The sequence below is a fragment of the Diabrotica undecimpunctata genome, chromosome 9 (assembly GCF_040954645.1).
Source record: "Diabrotica undecimpunctata isolate CICGRU chromosome 9, icDiaUnde3, whole genome shotgun sequence".
NCBI lineage: Eukaryota > Metazoa > Arthropoda > Insecta > Coleoptera > Chrysomelidae > Diabrotica > Diabrotica undecimpunctata.
In genome coordinates, this window is record NC_092811.1 from 41945225 (window position 1) to 41967742 (window position 22518).

General features: G+C 35.1%; 1 long non-coding RNA gene across 1 annotated transcript; it reads left to right on the forward strand.

Moving 5' to 3' along the window:
• The first annotated feature begins 898 nt into the window (after positions 1–898).
• Positions 899–21856, forward strand: LOC140449417 (uncharacterized). The gene is made up of 2 exons (XR_011951797.1): positions 899–987; positions 21573–21856. It is a non-coding gene; the product is annotated as an uncharacterized lncRNA (long non-coding RNA).
• The last annotated feature ends 662 nt before the right edge of the window (positions 21857–22518 follow it).

Below are 22518 nucleotides of genomic sequence, written 5' to 3' on the forward strand. Positions count from 1 at the left end.
AATTTTATCTGTGTTTTTTAATTTGTTGATTTCCATAGAATCTAACAAAGATAGCTTAAGGCCTTTATTTTGAATGTGGAGAATTTTAAATTCGTCATTAAAAGAATGATTATGATCTAGAAGGTGAAGTGCGTATGTAGAATCTGTTTTTCTATTATTGAAAGCCCTTTTATGTTCTGCTATTCGCTTATTAAAATTTCTACCTGTTTGACCAATGTAAGTTTTTGGGCAGTCGCCACATTTAAGTTTGTACACACCACTGTGTGTTTTTTATGTTGGCTCTTGTTGTTTTTAATATATTTGCCTAAGTTGTTATTTGTTCTGAAAGCTGGTGTTATTCCTTTCTTTTTTATGTGTTTGGCTATTTTTGTTGATATTTTGCCTGTATATGTAATCGAGCAGAAGGTACTGGGTTGTTTCTCTGGTGGTGGAAATACTAAGTTCAGGGCTTTCTTGTGTAGTTTTTGATTTACCATTTTATTAATTGTTTGTTCGTTGTATCCATGGTTTATTGCTATTTGCTTAATGATATTTAATTCTGTCTCGAAATTGTATTTTGACATAGGAATTGCTGTTAATCTATGTAACATACTATGATAGGCTGCCATAAACTGGCTTCTGGCATAAACACTTCTTTCACTGTTTTTAAATAATTTAAATATTTCATTCGTTCTTCATATTTTAAAGCTTTAAAGAACAAACGACCGAGTTCGAACATTATTTTTATTTGTACTAATATATCCAGAATAGTAAGCAAGAACAATTTATTTAAATACAAAATTTGTATACATATTTATAGTTAATTTTTTGCAATTAATTACCGTGATAAATATTTATAGTTTGTGTTATATTTAGAATGAAATTTTAACCAGAATTGTATATAAATGCTCAGTATTTTGTATGAATAAATTACTTATTTAATAATGAAGAATTTTGTTTTACTTATCGTATTAAGTTGTCTTTCTGTTGTTGTCCTTCAAGCAGAGAGTAAGTGTTTAATTTTTCTAAACTAACATAATATACAATATTTATTATATAAGTGAAACCAGTATAGTCAGTGTGTTAATTTGGGCTATAAATCACAACTGTAAGTAGCATCCTTCTATATTATTAACTATCGATCAATATTGTAACCTCAAAAGCTGATATCAAGAGCACCTATAAGAACCACTTTTTTGTTCTTACCTTTTGAACCTTCTGATTTTCGAGACAGGACCGTCTCGAGAATAGAAGTTGGGGAAGTATGAACAATAAATTCAAAAATGGATGACAATTCTAATGGAGATACTTCGACGTCTCACCATACCAACCAACCAATACAATGCATTATTGCTGTGGGAAATTTAATGCAACCGAAAAATATTCTGTTTACCTTATGTAACCCCAAGAATAGAGTATGTATTTACCTCACCAGTACTAACGTCGTGGATTCCTTACTGCAAGCACATAATTCGGTAATATTAAATTATACAAAAATAGAAATATTAGAAAATAGAAGATTAGTCACTCCAGCGACCAGACTCGTCATTTCTAATGTCTGTCCTACCACTCCAAACAGTCTAACAGAAGCAAAACTAAAAAACTAGGACTCCAAACAGTATGTTGAATAACGTTTTTCGAAGCAGGCTTGCCGGATACTGAATATAGCCATGTTTTAAATTTTCACCACAAAGTATTTGTTACTCCTGATGATAATATTCTCATTTCAGACTTTGTTACAATCTCCCATGATCACACCAACTACCGCATATAATATACCCTCGAGAACTTAATTTGACAATCGGGAAACCGATTGTCCATCAACATGTCAACCAACAACTCTCAACATAAATAATCAATATTAACCCGAGAATGGAATTGCACCTGTACAACAAACTCCCCTAATGGATACTCACCACTTCATCTTCTTCCTTCTTGTATGTATGCTTTAAAACCTGTTTTTTCTTCAATATTAGCCTCCTAAATTGTTTAAATTATCGTACCATCTTTTTCTTGGTCTGCCAATACTTTTTTGTCCATTTGGTGACTTATCTCGTGCTATTCGTTTTATCTTATCCTCTGCCATTCTACTACTAGGTTCTTTCCACTCCTGCCTCAGTTTTTGTCACCCATCCACTTATGTCTTCTATATATGCATATTCTTCTTATGTTTTCGCTTCTCTCCCGATCCAACAGACTTTTCCCTGATATTCGTCAGAGTATTTTCATCTCTGTTGTTTCTAGTAGTCGTCTCGTTTTAGATGTGTCAGGTCATGTCTTCGCCGTGTATGTTAATATAGGTCGAATTGCTGCTTTATAGATTCTTGTTTTTTTGTCTCGTTGCAGGTGTTTGTTCTTCCAGATTGTGTCATTAAGAGATTCCACCGCTTTACTTGCTTTTAAGCCTTGTTGTCGTACTTCTTTTTCAACATCTCCGTAACTAGTTATATCTGTTCCCAGATATCTAAATCTTGCTTCCTGCTTTATTATTTTTCCATCAATTTAGATTTTACATCGTAGTGGGTATTTAGATGTTGTCATATATTTGTTTTTTTTTCTGCTATTATCATATTGTATTTCTTGGCTGTTGTATTGAACATGTGTGTTAATCTTTGAAGCTTGTCTTCTGTCTCGGCGATTAATGCGACGTCATCTGCGTAACATAATATTTGAATTTCTTTGTTCCCCATTCTGTAGCCATTACATTTACGTACTGCTTTTATTATTTCGTCTATTATTCTATTAAACAGAAGTCGGCTTAACGAGTCACCCTGTCTAACTCTTATGTTTCTCATGCGATCGAAAGCTTTTGTCAGGTCTATCAAACATAGATACTGGTTTATTGTATTCTATGGCCTTTTCTGTGATTTGTCTTAGTACAAATACGGCGTCTACGCAGGATCTTACGGATCTAAATCCTTATCGTTCATCTGATAAAGTTGTAAGTTTATTGATTTTGTTGGTTAGGAATTTTGTGGTAAGCTTAAGTGCGGTATTCAGTAGATTTATACCTCTATAATTGTTGATGTCTTCCTTATCTCCTTTCTTGAAAATTGGTATCATTATGCTGTTTCTCCATGCGTCTGGTATCTTGCAGTGCAATATTAGTTTTTGTATAGGTTTTGTCATCTCTAGGGTTATAATTTTTCCTCCGTATTTTAGAAGCTCGTTGGTTAATCCGTCTGGTCCTGATGACTTTCTGTTTTTGAGTCAAGGCTATTATACTTCCTGAAAACTGATTTCTATTTGGTGTCTTAATTCAGGTACGTTATTGTGTTGATTATTATTTTCCTTTCCTTTAAATAGTTCCATCAGGTATCTTTCCCATTCATTTGCTGGTGTGTTATTGTATTCCTTCGATTCTGCTTTTTCTTTTTGTTGGTTTCTTATGAATCTACATATTTGTTTTTGTGTAACATAGAAGTCGCTTTTCATCCTATTTGTGAACTGTTCCCAGTGTTCCTTTTTTGTTCTTCTCACCAACTGCTTTGTTTTATTTCGTATTCTTCATAGGTTTCTCGGGATTTTGGGGTATTTAATGTTTTGTACTTCGTGTAGGCCTCTAGTTTCCCTTTACATTTCTCTTTTATTTCTCTTCTGAACCATGGTTTATTGTTGTTGTTTCTTTTATTTAGTATGACTTTGCGTTTTCCTAGAGCTTCTTCTGCTTTGGGTGGATTTTTCTATTAGCGACTATAAAATCAATCATAGATTTTGCCCCCCTCGAGTTTTCAAATGTAAATTTATACTGGAGCTTATGATCAAAAAATGTATTATTGATTCGCAGTTCGTTAAAAGCACACAGACTAGCCATGAGTTCTCCATTTGCATTGATATGGTTTTCATTAAATCTTTGTTTTACTCCCGGAACTATTTCATTTCCGATTAGTGCATTAAAGTCACCTATAAGAATTAAGGGTTCTTTATGAGGTATTTCATTCAGGATGGTTTGCAATTGTTCGTAGAATGCTTCTCGTTCCTCCGTAGGTTTGCAGTCCTCGGGGCTATAGATAGATATGACATTTAACTACTCACCACACTAATGTTAAAATTTCTATCGCTGAAAACATAGTATCTGATCAACTATCATTAGAAAAACACACTTTGTCTGCAGAAAAAACCAAAGAAATAAATTTTCCTTCATTGAATACCGAAGTACCCCTCCAATCAAAAGACAGATATCTACCTCACCTGATATACAAGAAACGACAACTACCACAACTCCTTTTACAATACCTAAACATATAATTAACAAAAAAACCTTATCCTCTGAATTTATTAGCGAGCTAGAGTCCATTAAAAACAAAATTGAGTCTAGGTCCCCAAAATTTCCTCTTGATTTTAATGTTATTTGTGATGCGATACAATGCCTTAAGGTTAAAAACCCCTAACGTCATTGTAGAAAACTAGACAAAGGATTTCATATCATTTAGAGATATTCTATTATTTGCACATGATCATATTTTAGATAGCCGCATTAAGACTAAAGAAAAGATTCCAACTCAATAGCACTGAGTCCTCATCGGATATAGAAAGTGATATCTCTGTTTCTCATTCACCTATCCAAAATTAATAATACATTTATTTTACAACGGACCATAAACGGCTACTACAACAACATAGAATCTCTTAATATTTTAACTAAAGAATTATCTCCCCTAGTAATTCGTTTACAAGAAACACATCTTAAAACCAACAACGTACATATTAAAAACTATACTAGCTTTCTCAAAAATTGCGACACAGAACACGCCAGCGGCGAAGTAAATATTTTCGTAAAAAGATGAAGATGCAAGAAAAATTTACCTAAACACTAATTTGGTAGCCGTTGCTGTATCTATATCATGCAATATCAACTGCAGACCTTATTAACATATTATGTAACATTTACCTCGCTCATCCAAATGAAAATGTACTTGAAGACTTACATCGCTTAATCGATGATATTTCTGCTACCAAACTAATACTTGGTGAGTTGAATTGTCATAATATCACATGGAGCAGTATAAAAATGAAAAAATGTGAAAAACTTTTTCAGAAAATAATAGATAATCAAAATCTAATATTACTATCGATTACTATCGACAATTTAAGAAGACTCGATAAAAACTGGATGAGAGCGGCGCAAGATAGACGGGGTTGGAAACATGAGGAAGAGGCCTATGTTCAGCAGTGGACTCTTAAGGCTGGATGATGATGATGAATATTACTATCTACTCATTTTAGCTCTCACAATAGTACTTTTTCTGCCATCGATATATCGTTGTGTGATCACTCTTTAACTGTAAGTTTTTATTGGAACAGCCTTAATTACTTGTATAATACCGAACATTTTTCTCTAACAATTGAAACCATTGGACATGATCAACCAAATATTCCTGTTTTCCAAAAATGCAAAGTAAACTTCGCAAACTGGGACTTATATAGTGATCTAATAAATAATTATATTACAAACTTTATTCCAGATAATAGCATAGATTCTACTCTTGATCATTTCAATGATACTATAATAAAATGTGCTAATTTGCGGGAAAAACAAAACTTTGTAAACGAAAACCGGTACCATGGTGGAACGAAGAAATAGCTCTAGCTATGAAATCTAGCAAAGATGCTTTTAATGTTTTAAAAAGACAAAGCAACAAAAAAAGTTTATAAGTTTAAAAAACTTATAAACTAAAAACTAAATATCTTAATAAAAAAGTAAAAAAGAAACATGGTTAAATTATGTCTTTTCTATAAGTTCATCAACATATTATATGACTACATTCTGGAATGAAGTACGTACACTCAAAGGGGAACAAAGCTTAATTTACCTTAACACTCATTCTTATCAAAACAAATTAATATCTTCCAAACAAGAAATTAGTAATATTATGTCAGATGTATAAAAGATATATTGAATTGATTGAATTAATCTATAGAATTTGAAGAAGCTCTAGATAAACCAACAACACTTCATCAGGTCCTGATAATATACCAATTATATTTATCAAAAACTTGCCGTACACAGGAAAATTAATTCTCTTAGATATTTTCAATCACACATTTCTTACTATAAACATTTCTTCCATAATCATATATACTAATCTAAAATTTTCTTTAATCTGGTCTGAATCAACAATTATTCCAATTATTTAAAAACCTTACAAATTAAAAACTGACCCTATTTCCTACAGACCAATTTCTCTTACAAATAATAAATGCAAACTACTAGAAAAAATCTTAAATAACAGATTAATATGCTTCCCTGAAAAAAACCAATTATTAAGCTCTATCCAATGCGGTTTCAGAAAAGGCAGATCAACGTACAACGCCTTAGTAGCTATTGACAATAATATATGTGAGTCCTTTAAAAATGACCAGAAAGTAATTGCCATATTTTTTTATATAAATAAAGCATTTGATACTGCATGGAGATACAACATTTTACAAACCATGTCTAACTGGGATATCCAGGGAAATTTTCTTGTCTTTGTAAAACATTTCATAAAAAATAGAGTCTTTGAAAGAAAGTCTGTATGCAGATGACTTAGTTGTATATACTAGTAGCTGTAATATTACACTAGCCTCAAAAATTCTGCAATCATTTCTGCATAAACTTGAAGATTGGTCCTGAAAAATTGGTTTTACGTTCTCAAGTGATAAATCTTGATTCATTATATTCAGTAAAAGACAAACTGATTGCCAAACAACACTGACTCTAAATGATATTAACCTAAACTAAGTAGAAAGCATTAACTTTCTTGGCCTGAAACTGGACAGTCAGTTAAAGTGGGCAGAACATTTATATTATTAAAAAGCTAGTTGTTTCCTGTTAAACTAAAATAAATCTCCTTAAAATGCTATCAAACCGATCTTGGGGAGCGTACACTATAAAATTGCTTCATATATACTAATCAATAATCCGAAGTAAACTGGATTGTGCTGAAATATCCTTTTCAATGGCGAGTAATTATATTCTTAAACACTAGACATTATACAAAACACATGTTTAAGACTTGTTCTGGGTGCTTATCGAACTAGTACTGTTTCAAGTTTTTAGGTTATCCTTGATGAACCCCCCCTATCAACACGAAGACAACACATTTCTTTAAAGTATGCTGCGAGATTGTCTTCTAACCCTAATAACATAAACTGTCCACTTCTTTAAAAAACACATTCACCTAGACATTCCCATCAAAAATTAAAATATCCATCCCTTAAAGTACGTTTAACGAGATATGGTTTTGACCTAGAGCAGCTGACATATTTTTATCATACACAACGAACTATACCTCCCTGGACTACTAATTCTTTCACTATTGACATATCCCTCACGGCCTATCCAAATAGTACCACAAATCCTATAATGATTAACAAGCTATATTAAGAACGAATACCAGAATACAATGGCTATAACAAGATTTTTACTGATGTATAGACTTCGGCAAATATGCATATTGTATATTTTGCATATTGTGCATACTTTATGCAAATATTTCATATTTTGGCATATTTGTATAAAAGTTTGCATAAAGTGCATAAAAGTTCAGATTTTTATACTGTATTTGAAAATTTTTAAACATACCAATTTATTTCAATTCTTGTATAAAATTTTGTAGTCATTTTAATCAAGAAATGATCTAAGTACGTAATCTCTACAGGTACAAAACATTTACAATTTCAAAGAAGATCAATTTAAGTAGCCCTCAACATTCTTAGAAAGTCTCGGTCACTGAGGCATTCAGTTATTGGATAATCGCTAAGGGTTCGCTCATTTGCATTTTATGATCTAATCCCCAAATCTATCTACAATTTATTGTATCTTAACAGCAGGTAAACGGCTAATAGTTTTGTTCCTAATTTAGGGATTTTCCAAAATCTCCCAGTTTATTGAATTAGGTACCTAAACATTTCTAATTTGATGCTCAGATTTGTAAATCATTTTTGTTTTGATATTCAAAGCGTAAACACTCGTTGTGCGTAACAAAAAGGAAGATTGTGATTTTATAATGCCTAAAACAACCAGTGCTTCAACTTGGATTAAACCTTATAAAGAGCTGTCTATGGATATGGGAAAAATCTACTGTTCAGTCTGTGGTAAAATTGTAAGTATCTAATATTTTCTATTAAATATCTAATATTTCATACATACAGGGTGTTTCCAAATGACACTTACAACGTTTGACTGTAGATACTTCTTGAAAAATTGAACAAAACGATATAGTTAATGAGGGGTCAAACTTATTTACTTTTCGAGATACAGGGTGTTAAAATTAAAAAAAATTAAATTCTTTTAGTTAATAACAACAATAACTTTAAAACCAATAAACGTATTTACTTGAAATTTAGTACTCGTAGGTTGTTTTTAAATGAAAAATAGCTTCCTTTAGTGAGAAAAAATTGTCCATGGTACAATACAATGGTGTGTATTTAGAAAAATTTTTCACCTTTACTTTTTTTTATGAAGTCAGCTATTCTAAAACACAATTATTTTTATTGTAATTGAATTAACAAAAAAAAACTTTTATTGAATTTTAAAATAAGTTATATGATGTACTAATAGTTAGTAACAAAAACTAATTTGTGAATTAATACTGCATTTAAAACACTTAGCGAGTGTTTTTTTTTTCCAAACCAGTTATTTGATTAACCAAAAACACCTTGTATATTTTTATATTTTAAAGGTTGGGTTAAAATAAAGGTTTTTATTTTTATTTATAGATAGCATGTGAGAAGAAATTTCAGATAGACCAACATGTGAGAACTGCTTCACACATTGCAAAAAAAGGAAAAATAGGAGGAAAACATCAAACTTCAATGGCTAAATGTTTCCAATCTACTTCAAAAAAATTAGATGAGCAAGAAACTTTTAATGAAGACTTGTGTCGCGCATTAGTGTCTGCAAACATACCGCTTTCAAAATTAGCAAATGTAAATTTTAGTTCGTTTCTAAAAAAATATTGCAAACTTAATGTTCCAAGTGATCGGTCTCTAAGAAGAAATAATGTGAACGGGCTATACTCGTCGGTGTTAATTAATATTAAGGAAGAAATTGCAGATAATTATTTTTACATATCTGTAGACGAAACCACTGATTCCTCAGGAAAGTATATTGCTCATTTATTGATTGGTGTTCTTAAAGAAGATACCTTACCAAAATCTTATCTTATTTTATGCCAGCAACTTGAGAAAACAAATGCTTTAACAATTTCGCGTTTTATACAAGAAACATTAGCAACTTTTTTTCTTCCGACAACTATTCCTTCTAATAAAGTACTGCTTATTTTATCGGATGCTGCTCCTGATATGGTGAAAGCAGGACAAAATTTAAAAATATTTTTCCCAGATTTAATACATGTTACTTGTGTAGCGCATGGATTAAACAGAGTTGCAGAGGAAATACGAAAAAAGTTTCCTCTTGTAAATACCATGATATCCAGTGTCAAAAAAGTATTTCTTAAATCTCCTATAAGAATTCAACTTTATAAAGAAATGCTACCTAACATTCCTCTTCCACCACAACCTATTTTAACGCGATGGGGAACATGGTTAGAAGCAGCTAATTTTTATGCAGATCAGTTTGTTAAAATAAAGAACATAATTGATACGTTAACAGATGAAAGTTCCCAATCTCTTTTGGATTCTAAACAAACTTTTCAGAGTAACTGGCTTCAACAAGAACTTTCATTTATAAAATCAAATTTTAGTTTTGTTCAAAAAACAATTACTCAGTTAGAATCACCAAAACTGTCATTGTTCGAAAGTACAGCATTAATAAAAGAATTTGCGTCATGTTGTCGGAACGTTAGAGGTAATATTGGAAAAGATATTTTAAAAAAATTTGAAGCTACTATGGAAAAAAATAAAGGTTACCATATTCTTTCTGAAGTAGTCAGTGTTCTAGCTGGAAATATTTCGGAAACAATTAATTTAGAACCAAATGTTTTGGTTAGTTTGAAAAATGCTCCCGTTACATCAGTTGATGTTAAACGAAGTTTTTCCATATATAAATATATGTACTCAGACAGAAGCCACAAGTTTTTGTTAGAAAATTTTGAACACCACTTGGTCATTTATTGTTACCATAATTCTAAATAAGTTTATTCATACTTAAAAATGATGTAGTTACTTAAAATAAATGTAAATCTTAATGAATAGTAGGAAATATTTAGTTAGGTATGTACACTTTTTTTTTTAAATAAAATTGTTACTATTTTACGATTTTTTTATTTATTTGTATGCATATTTTGTAAAATATTTGCATATTTTCGGGTAAACACGTGCATATTTATGCGCATATTTTCTACATTTTTATTTGCATATTTGCCGGAGTCTACTGATGTATAAAGAACTGAAAATGGACATGCAGCGGCCTTTATACTAAAAAATACTGAATATGCAATTCGTATCACTCAATTTTGCAGCATTTTTACGGCAGAAGCAATTGCCATTGTAAAGGCATTAGACGTATATAAGAGTCATTCAAGCACAAACTTTCTTTCCATTACTGACTAAATTATTTCGTTTTCCATAAAGTTTTTCCGTTAAAGAAGCTGCTTTCAACTCTTACTACATTTATCTTATTTATATCGGTTGACATTTAAATCAAACATTATTTTAATCAAACCGTAATTGCTTTATAACGCTTTTACGGTATCAAAACGAGAAGAACAAAGGGTTGTATTTACTCTTTTAGGTAACAATGTCTCCGGCGAATCCTTTATTGCACGAGACAATAGCTCCTACCTGTGTGTAGACACGGAGAAAAAATTGTAGATAGGTTGTACCAACATAAAAAAAGATGTTGCTTCCAAAGAACAAACTGCTGCATTTTGGACAATTAAATTTAAAGAGTGAGCAGCACAGGGCACAAAAAGAGCTAAATAATTGTAAACTTTAATAAGTGCTTGAAAACCAGAATACTTGCCACTCATATTACCTGCATTATCGTAAGAATGGCCTCTACAGTTCTTAATATCTAATTTTAAAGACTCTAACATCCCAATAACTGTTTACTCAAATTCTTGTGAGCTATGCTTAGTGTTTTTATAAAATCACTGTAAGTTGGTCATGGTGTGTTATATCAGATGTTGAATCTACACTTTTTGCCTTAATTTGCTTGACAATTTCATAAATGACTCGTTTGGACAAAATATTTAGTAATTCGTTACATATATCTTTTGATAGATATGACGTTTTGCCGTACCTCAATTTGCTCGTTTATTAATATGATCTTTTAAAAATGGATTACATTCTGACAATAGTTCCAGTAAACCTAAGTAGTTTCCATTAAGGGAAGATTTGCGAATAGAGTAAATATTAGAATATTATGGAAATTATAGAAACTCACTTGGTGGAGTCATTTTTAGAGCATTGAGAATACAAAACCAGTAAAATAAATTTGGTAGGCAAAAACGCAAAAAAGAAAGAAAAAAAATAGACCACGACAATGTGCCCATTATTCTGAGAAATTTTTTCCTTTTAAAGACGAGCAGACGAATTGCGTCTGTTTTCAAAATTGTCCATGTTTCTGACCCATAATATGTTAGCACTGTTAGAATGATTGTTATATTTTGTTAGTTTGGTTTTTTGCCGTAAATTTCTGTTTTTTAGCTACTTATTTAGTTCAAAAGAATATTTGTTCGCTATCAGTATTCTTCGTTTTGCTTCTTCAGGTGTATTATTATCGCTTGTTGAGGCAAAACATAGGTAAACTTAGTTACTACCCCAAAATTATGGTGGTCTATGTTTAAGTTTTTTTCGACGTTTCTAGCTCTATCTCTGTGATTTGAGATCGATAATATTTTGGTTTTTTCCTTGATTACAGTACTCTCTTTATAACGATTCCCTATATAACGATAATTCCTCTATAACGATGAAAATAGTAAACGTTGGTTGGTTCGTCATAAGAACAATGTATTGTTACGATAAATATACTGGCCTAACTTTTATGACTAATTATTCTGTTTTATTGTAGAAATTTCGGTGGAAGTCTAGATTCAAATTATGGTGAATTCTCCAACTTGATGTTCTCGACTATTCCAGTATATCAGGATTTCGTATATAAATACAACATTTTTATATGGAGAGTTAGTTAATTCTGAACACCCGCGCTCGCGAATTTGTTACGTACGGATATTAATAAATTATTGTTAGATAAGTTAATATAAATAAAGAAATAAATTAAATCCGTAAGTGTTATAAATATTGAACCTTTTAATAAATTCACAACAAATGGTGTCAGAGTGAGATCGAACATAAATTAGACTTATAATAATAATACAAGTGAATATAAAATAAATTGTGAAAATGACGACGATTTATGAGCTGACAGTGACTACTTTAAGAAGACATCTAGAAGACAGAGAATTAGCTTCTACCGGAAAAAAGGCTGAGTTAGTCCAACGACTAAAGAACGCTTTGCTAGAAGAAGGACTAGATCCAGAGACTTATATATTTGAAGACAAACATGATGCTGTCATCTCGTCGATTTCGAAATTAGAGAACAAAGTTTCTGGCGATATTTCGAAAGTTTCCGGCGACATCGCTTCTTTAGAAAGCAAAGTCACTTCTGAGATGTCTGCCCTGGACGATAGAATATCTTCGTTAAAAAACCAAGTTGCTGCCGATATGTTAGCCTTCGAAGAAAAGATTAAAGAGATGGAAAGGAAGATGGAAGAAACAGGGACAGCAGAGAGAGGTAACAATCCGATTACAGTGGAGATAAAAGAAGACGAGACGAAATTTAAGTTAGAGACACGGCCGAAATTTGAAGGAAGTGGAGGTTCTATTCATGTTAAAGTCCCAACTTTCGACGGAAAATCATCATGGAACAACTACATGAAACAGTTCGAATCAGCCGCAAGAGCAAATGGATGGTCTGAAAAAGAAAAGGCTGTAAACCTGACTATCGCTCTTCGAGGAGATGCCTTAGATGTGCTTCAGACCATAGCCGTAGAGGAGACCGATGATTTCGAACAACTGAAGAAGAGGTTAAATATGCGATATGGCCACGAACATTTGGAGCATGTATATCAGTCACAGCTTAAAAATCGTAGACAGAAGAAAGATGAGGCTCTTCAAGAATATGAGGTAGATATTGCCAGATTAGTACGATATGCTTATCCAACAGCTCCCGAAGACATGATGGAAAAATTGGCCGTTCAAACGTTTATTGATGGTCTTCGTGATCATGAAATGCAGAGAACACTGCGATTAGCTCGTCACAAGACGCTGGTTGATGTCTTATCCGCCGCCCTCGAATACGAGTCAGCTACGCAGGCCTCTGGAGGATACAGTAAAGTTAGGACTGTAAAAGAGGAAGGAGATGAAGATAAACTTGACCAGCTCGTTAATATGATGAAAATTATTACATGCAAGAAAACGAAGACCATAAAATCAAGAAACTCACCATCAGGAAAACCAGAACGAGTTGGCTTTAGGGGAGCAGCTTCGACCTGGAACTTTTCCAAAGACCCTCTTATACTAATAGCTTCTTTGAAATGTCGTGAAGATAGTGTATATGTAGATGGAGAAATAAATGGTAAAAGACATACGTTGTTGGTGGATACCGGAGCGACCAGAACCATTATACGTCCAACAGTTATAAACAGCCGAAAGAAACTGTTACCAACGAGGTTGCGACTTCGGACCGCTACAGGTGAAAATGCCAACATTCATGGAGAAATCCAGGTACAATTGGGAATTGGAGCAGAAAAGTTTGTCCATACTGTTATAGTTGCTGACATCGAAGAGGATGTTATATTAGGAATGGACGTAATGAATATGCATGGATTCCAATTGGATTTTAAGAATAAGGTAATCAAAGTTGGCAACGAGGAGGTATTTCTCCATCCACATAATGACAACACTGTGCAAGCAGCCATTAAAGAAGATACAGTCGTGCCTGCGAGAAGCGAAACGATCATAGTAGCGCGGCTACAGGGAATTGTGGACGAAGGGAGACCTGTTATGATGGAGCCTTGGAACCACGACGATGAGGTTGGCCGTGGAATCATAATTGGAAAGGAATTGGTGACTTCGGCTAAAGAAATTCCTGTGAGACTTATCAATGTCAACGACTACCCAGTGACCATCAAGAAAGAGACAAAGGTAGGAACTTGTGTACCTGTGACATCCATAATCCGTCAGGCGACAACATCTGATAATTCCAACGACAAATTCGACCAAATGGTTGCAGTTGCAGGACAGTCTCTAAATCAGATGGAGAAAAGGAAATTAAGGGAATTTCTTCGGCAGTATCGTGATATTTTCGTACCGAAAGGAGGAAAGACGGGAAGAACTACCGTTGTTAAGCATAAAATTGATACTGGTAATGCTAAGCCAATTCGTCAAACAGCTCGACGATTACCACAGGCGAAGAGAGAGGAAGCTGAAACGATTGTTCAGGAAATGAAGAAAGACGGGGTGATAGAACCTTCTACGAGCCCATGGGTCTCTCCGGTGGTCCTGGTTAAGAAGAAAGACGGAACGACGAGGTTCTGTGTGGATTACCGTTTGCTGAACAACGTTACCAAGAAAGATAGTTATCCTCTACCTCGGATCGATGACACATTGGACACATTGGCTGGAAGTAAATTATTTTCTACTTTAGATTTGAAGTCTGGATACTGGCAGGTAGAAATGGACCCAGTCGATAAAGAAAAGACAGCCTTCACCACAGGATCTGGATTGTGGCAATTCAACGTTATGCCATTTGGACTTTGTAATGCTCCTGCGACATTTGAGAGGCTTATGGAAAATGTGTTGAGAGGGTTATCTTGGAAAACATGCCTGGTTTATTTAGATGACATAATCGTCTTGGGGGAGACATTCGAAGATCATTTGAGGAATTTAGAAAACGTTTTTAATCGACTTAAAGCTGCCCAATTGATGCTAAACCCCAAGAAGTGCCAGCTATTTCAAGGTAAAGTCAATTATCTGGGTCATATAGTCAGTAAAGAAGGAGTGGCCGTGGATAAGGGAAAAATCGATTCCATTAAGGAATGGCCAAAACCAACTGACAAACATCAAGTGAGAAGTTTTCTTGGACTATGTACCTACTACCGGAGGTTTATTAAGAAGTTTGCAGATATCGCTAAGCCATTAACGCGACTTACAGAGGAAGCAAGAGAATACCGCTGGGATATAGACTGCCAAAATGCCTTTGAAACGTTGAAAAAGCATTTAATAACAGCACCAATTTTGGGGTATCCACTGCCAGAAGGAGAGTTCATCTTAGATACGGATGCAAGTAATGTGGGAATTGGAGGAGTGCTGTCTCAGATTCAAGGAGGACAGGAACGAGTCCTCGGATATTTTAGTAAAGTTCTTTCAAAACCTGAGCGGAATTATTGCGTCACGAGAAGAGAACTTCTAGCAGTAGTTAAATCAGTAGAGCACTTCTATCAATACATCTATGGCAGAAAGTTTCTAATCCGAACCGACCATGCCGCCCTTAAGTGGTTGATGCAGTTTAAGAATCCAGAGGGTCAGATAGCCAGGTGGATCGAACGACTCCAAGAATACGATTTTAAGATTGAGCACCGAGCCGGAGTTAGCCACAGAAACGCTGATTCTCTTTCCAGAAGGCCATGCCCAGCAGAGTGTTCCCACTGCAACAAAACGGAATCCAAGGAAGCAGCAGTGCTAAGAACGACGATTGTCAACGACGACTGGACGCCTACTAAGATAAGGGAAGAACAAGAGAGAGATCCAGTTATACAGAAAATCCGAAAATGGAAAGAGGAAAACCGTCGACCACCTTGGCAGGAAATATCAAACCTATGCTCAGTAGTTAAGACGTATTGGGCCCAGTGGGACTCATTTATCATCGAAGATGCCTTCTCAAACGAGTCCTGGAAAATGATGACGGTTCAGAGAAGAGAAGACAGTTGGTGATCCCAAAGAGCAGAATAGCCGAAGTACTTCGTCAGTTACACGACAGTCCATCGGGAGGGCATTTTGGTGTAAGGAAAATCCTTCAGCGAATTCGGGAACGGTTTTATTGGATGAACAGTTCCGACGATGTAAAAGACTGGTGTAAGAAATGTACTATTTGTGCCACGAGTAACGGGCCTTACCGAAAAAGGAGAGCTCCTATGAGACAATATAATGTTGGAAGCCCGTTTGAAAGAATAGCTTTGGACATCGCTGGGCCATTTCCAGAAAGTGAAAATGGAGGCAAGTACATGCTGGTAATAATGGATTACTTTACTAAGTGGGTCGAGATTTACGCACTTCCCGACCAGAAGGCCGCCACCGTTGCAGATAAGTTGATCCAAGAATATATCAGCCGATTTGGAGTGACTTTGGAGATACATAGTGACCAAGGCAGGAACTTCGAAAGCGATCTATTCCAAGGAATATGTGATAGACTAGGCATGAAGAAAACAAGAACTACAGCATATCATCCGCAATCTGATGGTATGGTAGAACGGATGAATAGGACAGTTGGCAAATAATTGACAAAGATGGTGTCCGATCATCAGCGAGACTGGGACCAATACCTTCCGTTCTTCACAATGGCCTACAGATCTGCTGTTAACGAATCAACAGGCCAGACACCAGCCAAATTCCTATTCGGACGCGAAATGCGACTACCTTGTGATCTAGAGTTTGGGTGTCGACCTGGAGAAGATGTAGCAGGTGAGGATTATGTGATCGAATTACGAAGAAGAATGGACGATGTACATGAGTTGGTCCGTTCCCACCTTCAGATCGCTAGCGACCGAATGAAGAAACGGTACGATACACAAGCCGAAAAGGGTTGCTTTAAGAAGAACGACAAAGTATGGCTGTATAATCCCAAGAAGCGAAAAGGTTGTTCTCCCAAATTGCAGCAGTTTTGGGAAGGTCCATACCTCATCATGGAGAAGATCAACGATGTCATCTACCGAATAAGCAAGATTCCGAGGGGAAAGCCGATGATAGTACACCATAACCGGTTGGCATCTTTCGAAGGTGACCACGACGTAGATGAAGAAGTGGAAGTAAACCAAGTCCAAGATGTGTCTGACCTCACGTTTGAGGAATTCATGGGTGCCTATGGAGGTACCGGTAAAGCGAGACATGGTGTTACCACTGAAGAAAAGCAAGATCTACTCGCGCTCCCCGATGACTACTCGCTGGCCCTTACCATCCCGGCCAGTATCAAAGACGCACCAGGGTTGGCATCCGTCTTTCGAAGGAAGTTTGGTCGAGTTGCAGAACTTCAATGCCAAGTGCCAGCTCCCGGTAAAACCTTGAAACTCCAAGATGCATCACGTTACCTTTTCTACCTGGTAACAAAAGACACTGCCCGTGACCAACCTACCTACCGAGATGTATGGGAAGCCTTACTTCAATTGAGAGGGCACGTACTAGAGTCCGACGTGCAAAAGTTAGCCATGCCAAAGTTGGAGTGCCGCCAATTAGATTGGAGGGTTATCCGAAATATGGTGGAGGAGATCTTTAAAGACACCGAAGTCCAGGTGTTAGTCTGTTGCAATCCGCATAGTTACTGGTGCGGAGAGAAAACCGTCCCTTGTCATTTTTATACAACTGGAAGTTGTAAAAGAGGGTCCAGTTGCCGATACCAGCATACAGTTCCGGTTCCAGTCCCGACAAGGTTCCAGGAGGAACCATCTTTTAAGAGGGGGGCAATGTTACGATAAATATACTGGCCTAACTTTTATGACTAATTATTCTGTTTTATTGTAGAAATTTCGGTGGAAGTCTAGATTCAAATTATGGTGAATTCTCCAACTTGATGTTCTCGACTATTCCAGTATATCAGGATTTCGTATATAAATACAACATTTTTATATGGAGAGTTAGTTAATTCTGAACACCCGGGCTCGCGAATTTGTTACGTACGGATATTAATAAATTATTGTTAGATAAGTTAATATAAATAAAGAAATAAATTAAATCCGTAAGTGTTATAAATATTGAACCTTTTAATAAATTCACAACAGTATTAATTCTTTCTCTATACCGATATCGTTCTCTCTTTATAGCGATAACTTTTTAACGTTCAATAGTTGATGACAAATGTGTTATTGTGTTCAAATTTTAGACTACCTGAGTCACGAGTGGCAAGGTCATTGTCCAGCGGTTGTTTTGTTTTGCGCTTAAGGAATGTGGCCACCCATTCTACTCTTTCTTATCAGAGAATTAAGTGACTCCCGTTTACTGTTCGGGCGGCGTACCTAACTGTTATCACACAGATGTTGTCATCTATTGACGACTTTTTATTTCCAGTTTGAGTTGTGTCTTAGTGTGTCAACAGTCAAGATGTTTTCGAAAAAGCGTAAAGTGCTCTCGGTGGAAGAAAAGTTATCGATAACTCGAGCAATAGAGAAAGGTGAAAAGCAATCAGATGTTGTTCGCCGGACGGGACTGTCTCAGTCAACTGTGGCTACGATATGGAAGGACAGAAAAAAGGCTTAAAGCGGAGATGGAGGGCGGTAGCAGGAAGAAGTTGCGGAAACCTCAGCACGAATATTTAGATCGCGCTATGCTTCAGTGGTTTCAGCAGCAGCGTATGAATCATATTCCACTTTCTGAGCCTGTGGTCAGGACAAAAGCTGAGTTTTTTGCAACTGAACTCGGAATTGAGAATTTCAATGCATCTGAGGGTTGGCTGAGCAAGTGGAAGCTGCGGCACAAGATCAACTACGGGCAAATCAGCGAAGAGGCTCGTGATGTTCACAAAAACGTAACGGATGATTGGCTAGAAAACGTGTGGCCTGGACTGAAGGCACGATATGCGTCACACCACAATTTCAATGCGGATGAGACTGGATTGTTTTTTAAAATGACACCAAACAGAACATTAAAATTTAAATTGGAAAAGTGCGTTGATGAAAAGCTCTCTAAGGAACGAATTAAAGTTTTAGTGGCCGCTAATATGACAGGTTCGGTGAAGCGAAAATTGTTATTGATAGGGAAGTCGAAAAACCCGCGTTGCTTTAAAATCATAAAAAATATACGGGTGACCTATATAGCAAACAAGAGTGCGTGGATGACCTCGGAAATTTTTGAAGAAGCGATAAGAAAGTGGGATATCGAGGTTAAAGGGAAAAAAATTCTTTTGCTTGTAGACAATTGTCCTGCTCATCGTGTATTGTGCGACCTTCAAAACATCGAACTCTGTTTTCTGCCAGCAAACACAACGAGTGTCCTTTAGCCCATGGACCAAAGTGTCCATGGACGAATTGGTTGAGAATAATAGAGATCTTAAACTAAACATTCTTGACGCCATCCTAATGATTAGTAAATCCTGGGACCAGGTGACGAGCAATACAATATAACATTCCTTCAAACACGCAGGATGGTTGGAAGATCAAGGATTGACTGATGATGAAGATGACCTGCCATTAGATGTTTGGGCCAGACAGTTGGAACTTACTATCACCTACGGACTGGAAGAGCTAACAGATTTTGAAGAAGTTAATGAAAATGTAGCTACAACATCTGGACTTTCTGACGAGGACATCCTGCAAGTAGTTCGTGTAGAAGAAAAAGAAAACAGTGATAGAAAACTGTGGAAGATTCGATGCGACAGATTTTTTTGGTAATGTAGGCTAAATATATTTTACAGTAGCCTATTATTTTTCTATTGTACAGTACACATGTTTTAATTGTACAGTCATTTTTTATACTGTATTATATGCTCATATTATTCGTTAATAAATCTATGTGGAATACAATGTTAATTCATTTATATTCGTTTTGATTTTTTTAAATTAAAATAGGTTATTTAGTACAGTATTATTAATATTACAGTACCGAATTTTGTCTCTCTCTATATAACGATCTCTCCTTATAAAGATGAAAATGCCCAGTCCCTTGCATATCGTTATAGAGAGAGAGGACTGTATTTTAATGCGCATATTTTACGCGGTCATCAAGTATTTGGAAACCATCTCTTTAAGTCCTCATGTGGCGCGTTCGTTCAAATCCAAATCGTTAGCTTTGGCCATATTCTGCGTTTATTTATTAAACATTGTTCCCCTGTTGTATAACTCGGTATATGTTATAGTCTTTGCTAATGCTGTATTAAAGAGAGGACACGACAGCGCATCTTCCTTTCATAACCCTAAATACGTTTTAAATCCTTGTGTTAGATCGCCTTGTATTGAAAATACGCAGATTACTTTACTCATAGTTGTTAGTAGTAAAGTATTATTAACTTATGGGGAATGATAAATTCATTCATGGCTTTATATAATTTACATCTGAAGACGCTGCCATATATGCTGACTTAAAGTCCACAAGGAGATGAAACATATCAATGGTAAATCCAATGGTTTTGGATTTAACACTGATATGTTTCATTTCTTTTAGCTTTTGGATGTATAAATACCAACTTTAAAGAACTTGGATATATTTTTTTTGAGTTTTTCGGTTCCACATTATGTGTCTTTTTTTTATTTTGCTTAACATTTTTTGTTTCAGAAAATCCTTTATGCCCTGCCAACTCTAGTCAAGGATGCAAACCTTGTTGTCCAGATTTGGAAACCATCTGTGGCGCGTCCGTTCAAATCCAAATAGTCAGCTTTGGCCATATTCTGCGTTTATTTATTAAACATTGTTCCCCTGTTGTATAACTCGGTATATGTTATAGTCTTTGCTAATGCTGTAGTAAAGAGAGGACACGACAGCGCATCTCCCTTTCATAACCCTGAATACGTTTTAAATCCTTGTGTTAGATCGCCTTGTACTGAAACTACGCAGATTACTTTACTCATAGTTGTTAGTAGTAAAGTATTATTAACTTATGGGGAATGAGAAGTTCATTCATGGCTTTATATAATTTACATCTGAAGACGCTGCCATATATGCTGACTTAAAGTCCACAAGGAGATGAAACATATCAATGTTAAATCCAATGGTTTTGGATTTAACACTGATATGTTTCATTCCTTTTAGCTTTTGGATGTATAGATACCAACTTTAAAGAACTTGGATATATTTTTTTTTGAGTTTTTCGGTTCCACATTATGTGTCTTTTTTTTATTTTGCTTAATATTTTTTGTTTCAGAAAATCCTTTATGCCCTGCCAACTCTAGTCAAGGATGCAAACCTTGTTGTCCAGATTTGGAAACCATCTGCGGCGCGTCCGTTCAAATCCAAATAGTCAGCTTTGGCCATATTCTGCGTTTATTTATTAAACATTGTTCCCCTGTTGTATAACTCGGTATATGTTATAGTCTTTGCTAATGCTGTAGTAAAGAGAGGACACGACAGCGCATCTTCCTTTCATAAACCTGAATACGTTTTAAATCCTTGTGTTAGATCGCCTTGTATTGAAACTACGTAGATTACTTTACTCATAGTTGTTAGTAGTAAAGTCTTATTAACTTATGGGGAATGATAAGTTCATTCATGGCTTTATATAATTTACATCTGAAGACGCTGGCATATATGCTGACTTAAAGTCCACAAGGAGATGAAACATATCAGTGTTAAATCCAATGGTTTTGGATTTAACACTGATATGTTTCATCTCTTTTAACTTTTGGATGTATAGATACCAATTTTATAGAACTTGGATATATTTTTTTGAGTTTTTCGGTTCCACATTATGTGTCTGTTTTTATTTTGCTTAATATTTTTTGTTTCAGAAAATCCTTTATGCCCTGCCAACTCTAGTCAAGGATGCAAACCTTGTTGTCCAGATCCAACTTGCAAGAACAAGCGACCGATATGTCCGACCGGTATAGTCTGTCCAGGCACTATCTTCTGCCAATCTCAATGTAGATGCAATCCAGGCTATTTCAAAGATAGCAAGGGTAAATGTGTTCCGCCCGAGCAATGCCCTCGATTACCAGTTGGAAAATAAATGTATAAAGATTAAAGTTATTAGTTCTGTTGTACTTAAATAAACAATGAGTTTAATAGAAATAAACTAGTTTGTTTTATTATTACTTGATTTGTATTGATTTAAAATTAGACTTTGAGTTACACACATACTACCATTTTATCATAATCACATATTGAGCATTCGCATATAAAAGGAGACGATTAACTTATTAGTTAAGATAATTTGGTCACATTCTTAGTCAAAGCACTTTTATGTAAAAAATGGACTTTTATCTATCCTCTACTGCATCTATTATTTCAGTTTTAAATTACAATACTCGTAATATTATTGTTTGAATTAATAAAAGTAAAAAGTTACATAAAAGGTCGCTCGTGTATACCAAATACGATACAGGATATAACTGCTTGAATACACTGACCACAAGTGACAAAATTTACCCTTCCGTTACTGGCGCTCGGGTTCTGTGCACCAATAGTCGCGACGGATTATGAGTCAGCATACCTTTGATAAAAAAGCGTAATACATACTACATTTTTTTATGGATATACATATGGACAACTTACAGAACCTATAGAAATAGGCAGCGGAAAAAGACAAGGGGATTCATTAAGCCCCATGGTCTTTAATTTGATCATGGATAAAATTATCAAAAGCGTCAACAAAGGAAGAAGGTACAGATTGGGTAACAAAAAGAATCAAAACACTCTAAGTAATGGAAATAAAATACCTGGGAATTACACTGTCTA